The sequence below is a fragment of the Rhincodon typus genome, chromosome 42 (genome assembly GCF_021869965.1).
Source record: "Rhincodon typus isolate 14 chromosome 42, sRhiTyp1.1, whole genome shotgun sequence".
Lineage (NCBI taxonomy): Eukaryota > Metazoa > Chordata > Chondrichthyes > Orectolobiformes > Rhincodontidae > Rhincodon > Rhincodon typus.
The window spans coordinates 3,991,525-3,996,774 of NC_063373.1; the positions used below are offsets into that span (position 1 = coordinate 3,991,525).

The 5,250-nt window shown below is 42.2% G+C and overlaps 1 pseudogene; it reads left to right on the forward strand.

The window, feature by feature from the left end:
- Window positions 1-5,250, forward strand: part of LOC109916552 — a 22,960-nt pseudogene that overhangs the window by 17,191 nt on the left and 519 nt on the right.

A 5,250-nucleotide genomic window follows, 5' to 3' on the forward strand; every position in this document is an offset into this window, starting at 1 on the left:
CGAAAAATTATCTTTGCGTTCTCTCCTCAGGATTTGCCAGACCTGCTGAGATTCTTCAGTGATTTGTGGTTTTATTTCAGGCTTCTAGCATTCGGTTTGTTTAATTTTCATGAAAAACATGCTCGATTGTCAGTGAAACAACGTGAGTTGTTCATAGAGAAAATCCGTTATAATAAATTAAGAATGTTCAGTGATATTTAATGTCAGATAATCATTGAAAGTGAGTAACCTAATCTGCAGCCGTGGTTTCAGAAGAAATAGTATTATGAGAATCAACTTTAAATCTCTGACAATTTCCAGTTCTGACATCACAATCAAGTTCGTCAGACAATTTTAATTAATCATTATATTTCTTTATTCCAGGCAACAATAATATATGGTTACAATGCTAAAAATGAGGAAACCTTCATTCCCATTAAATAATGAAGAGACAGTTCTGTTAATTCAGTGAAAACATAGTCAAACCACACAGAAGGAAACTTTTCAGCACATGGTCCCTAAATGGACACTCAGCAAGTCGCTCAAATACGTTTCAATCCTTCCAGTGGTTATTTGTGTCTCCAGACATACGTGGAAGTGTCAGAACTCTTACATCTCCTTGAGAAGTTTGTAGTCACCAGCCTATTTGAAATGCTACACTTCATGTGGCATTAGTACTTTCGCAGCGCTGTCAGAGTTCAATAACTGTGGTCCTGAAATAGGAAAGGGACAGAGAAATAATTGCAAGTGAAATCAAATGTGATTTGGAGGTAAACTTTCACGTGAAGCACTCACTTGCTTGTGCGCCCTTGTCCTCAACGTCGATAGTTTTGGGACGTGCTGCCGAAAGAAGATGTGAGGATACTAACTGGAAGCCGATGAAGGCCTCTTGGCCCGTTAAGAATGTTAGTCCGTTCATGAGATCATGATACTTCTTGTGTTCAACAGTATTCCTAACTCCCCATAAAATTTTACTCAGTTGTTTACTGTTCAACTAGAGCGTGGTGAACCTCTGGAATTTTCTGCCAAAGAAAGTGGTTGAGGCGAAAACATGAAATATTTTCAAGGAGTTTATTAATTGTTTAAGGAATGAAGGAAACAGTGGTTATGAGGGAAAATATGAACAGGGCACAATATTCTATATTGAAACTTGGAAACATTGAATGGTTAGCAAGTTGGTGATGTCAACAAAATTAGTCGTAAAGTGGACAGTGAAGAACATTTTCTAAAAGTTCAACCGGATCTTGATTAGCAGGATCAATACGCTGAGGAGTGACAGATAGAGTTTAACTTAGATGAATGCATGGTGTTGTATTTTGATGAGACAAACCAGGGCATGAATTACACAGTTAATGGTCGGGCACTGGGGAGTGTTGTCAAACAGAGGGACCTAGGGGTTCAGGTACATCGTTCCTTGAAAGAGGTGTCACCGACAGAGTGGTGATGAAGGCGTTTGGCACGCTTTTGTTCATTGGCTAGAGAGTTGAGTATAAGAGTCGACACGCCAAGTTGCTGCTGGACCTGACATTAGTGAGGCCATTTTTGGAGTACTGCGTTTCGTCTTTGTTTTCCTGCTGCACGAATAATCTTAGTAATTAAGAAAGAGGACAGAAAATATTTGCCGGATGTTACTGAGACTTGAGGTTTTGAGTGATGGGAAGAGGTTGGTTACTCTGGACGTTTCCTTTAATCTCGTGATTTTAGAAGATTAATTCGTGAGTTTATAAAGGTTTTCATAATCATGAGGAAAATAGATAAGGGGGATAGGAAAGGTTTTCATTTTCTCCTATTGCAGAGGAGGTCAAAACTGGATGCCATAGTTTTGAGTTGAGAGAGAAAGTTTTAAAAGGGACCTGTGGGAAACTTTTTCACACAGAGGGTGGTAGGTATATGGAATGAACTGGCAGAGGAAGTGGTAGATGCAGGTACAGTTACAACATTGAAAAGACATTTCGACCAGTACATGAACAGCTTTAGAGACACGTGCACCAAATGTAGGCAAATGGATTTACTTTAATTTGTGAATGCTGTCGGCATTGGTGATTTGGACTGAAGGGGCGGTTTCTGTACTGTCTGACGCTATAACTCTGTGACACTATTATGGAGCAGGCTCGAAGTTCGCAGGTGGTGAGCCAGTGAGGGGAAAGAGTGTGAGCTGGTAGGCTTTGATGTGTTGGGTGGCTGCTGGATGTGCTGGCATGGACGTAGCTTGGCAGTTTAGAATCCAGGCAAATGATGATGGTTACAAGGAACCAGTTTGGCTGAGTGATTCTTGTTTGGTGAGATGCGTTTTCGTGGAAATATTGTCGGTGTCTAAAGTGCCAGGCTGCTTAGTTGACAAGTCAGCAGTATGCGGGATTGTTTGTTTCATAGATGATCACAGTAAGGAAGTGGCAGGAGGGCATCATGCACAATGCAAAGCTCACAGTTTGGCAAAGTGGCAGGCAGTAAACAACGGATGAGAAGAGAGGTGGGATGCAATGTTCGCAGGTTGATTGGGTAAGATGAGTGTTAAATGATCGAGGCCTTGAAATCACGTGTCGGGGAGATGCGTCCCCACTATGGTGACAGGTATTGTCAGGGCCAGATAAAAATGGACTATGTGCAGATTGGCAGAAGGGGAATTGATTGTAAGGAATCGAGAGTACATGTCCAGCTGGGCAAACGATTACCTTGGAATGTGTGGTATTGTCGTGTGAATGAGCTCATGCAATCCGGAGTGAATGGACATGTGACAGTGTGGGGGTTATCAATGTCAGTGGAGGTTCAGGACGGAGTGTGTGGGAGTGGTGGTCAGAGTGAGACTACTGTAGACAGCAATGCCGACATCACACGTACGAATACAATCAAAGAACGTATGAGCCAATTTTTGTTTCAAACTCGGCAGCTATTTGTCCTTCATTTCTTGTATTGTGATGCACATTGAAGTCTCTACCATGAGGGCAGACACTGCTAACATTATATTCTCTACCTCTTCCAAGTGGTGCTCAAATTTGAAGAACGTTGAATTATCACTCAAGATTCTGTGGTATGGCAGCAGCAGACAATAAGAAGGGCGCTGCCTGGCCCATTTCGTTCCTCAATCCAAGGCACTTCATGGAGTCAGGAGTCAATGTTGATGACTGCCCTGGAAACTTTACCCCAACTATCTCGCAAAGTCCTGCGACTTCAGTTGGATCTGTGTGGCAGCTGGAATAGGATTTTTTTAAATGGTGAAACAATTGAAATTCGTTGCCTTGCAAAGACCTAATTTCCTTCCAGACACATCAAATTTCTGTCATGTTAGACTGGGATTAGTCGGAAAGGGTGCACTCCATGTCTCACAACCCAGAAAGTCATAAACGCCGCTTGATATTCTTTCATCATCAGGGTGTTTTTTTTTTAATGATCGTTTCATTGTAAATCCTGTAATTACGGATTACAGAGTCACTTTTGAAGTTCAGTCACTTTAAAAATCTTTGTGCGCATGGGGAATCTGAGGTAGTATGAGATGATCAGTTTCAGTGAACTTGCTTACACAAGAGCAGTCATAGAAAGGACAAGACAATTTATCATTCACATAACTTTCTTGATTGAGAAATGTAGAAATGCTAAATGAACAATGAAACTCTCTCTGTCTCTATCTCTCTCACACACACTCACAAACACACACACACATACACACACACATACAAACAGCAGAGGTTCGCTTTTTGTTTCTCATTTACAGCACCCGCAGTGTTTTGGGTTTTCTTTCATATAACTTCTCCTCTATTCACGTGCAATCCAAGTGAAATTTCAATATTGCTATTGGCGAAATCTTTCAAAACTGAATGGTGATGGGATTGGAGTGTTCTTATTCCTTAGTTATAACATAATGGTCAAGATATAAGGCGTGTTTCTGGAGAGCGAAATAACAGATCACGATCAACAAGTGACACAATCAAAAATAAGCTGAATTTACGGTGCTCTCGGAACCGGGTTCGCTTTCACCCTCGGACAACTGTCTGTACAGTTTGTAGAGTTTGCACATTCTCCGCGCATCTGCGTGTGTTTCTGCAGGGTGTTCCCATTTCCTCCCACATTCCAAAGATGTCCAGGTTAGCTGGAATGACCATTCAAAATTGCCCATAGTGCCCAGGGGTATGTACGTTCGGTGGATTAGCCATGAGAAATTCAGGGTTATAAGGGAGGGGAATGGTTCTGGATAGGATGCTGTTCCGAGTGGCAGTGTGGACGTGTTGGACTGAATGGTCTGTTTCCAAACTGTAAGGATTCCATGAATTAACAGACTCTAACTTGCTTAATCCGGCATTCTTTCCCAGTGACACCGTCTTCACCGACACTTTATGGTCTAGTCTCCTCCTGTGAGCAACACAACCCTGACGGTTCTGTGACTTTTGGTTGTTTGGCGATGGACTATTCCCCTGACGCCACCAGTGTTACCTGGAAGAAAGATGGGAAGCCGATCAAGACTGGAATTATGACCTACCCATCGGTGAGAAACAAGAAGGGAACTTACACCCTGAGCAGTCAGTTAGCGGTCACCAAGTCAGACGCAGCTTGCAGAAAAATCTACTGTGAGGTTCGACACAGCGGGTGCGACAAGAGCACTGGAATGCCATGTAAGTGTTATGGGCACGAGGTAAACAGATATGTGTGCTTTCTGTGAATAGGGCATTATTCATAACACTTTTCACAGAATCATAGATGTATACAGCAGAGAGAATGGCCCTTCGCCCATCTATTACATACCAATCAAAGAAAACGACCTAACTGTTCTAATCCAATTTACTAACACGGGATCAATTGCCTTGTTGATTTGACATTGCAAGTATTTGCCTCCATGCTTGTGAAATGTTATGAGGGTTTCAGCTTCAACATGACTCACAAGCACTCAGCTTCACTTCCACCATCGTCTGAATGATTTATTCCACTCGAAACGATCGGATGATTTAAATTAAACGGAAAGGCTGAATAAGATGGGGTTAATTTCCCTCGAGAGTCGAAGACTGGAGACCTGACAGAAGTTTATAAAATTATGAGGAATATGGACAGAGTGAACACCCAGTATCATTTCGCCGGGATTGGGGAGCCCAAAGCTTAGACAGCATAGGTTTAAGTTGAGAAGGCAAAGATTTAGCAGGGACCATGCAAAGGGTGACATGTGAACAGAATGAGATACAGACGAACTGGTGGAGTATGATTACAACATTTAAAAGTTATCTGGACGGGTACATGAATAGGAAGGGTTTAGAGGGATATGTGGCAAATGCTGGCAAATGTTACCAG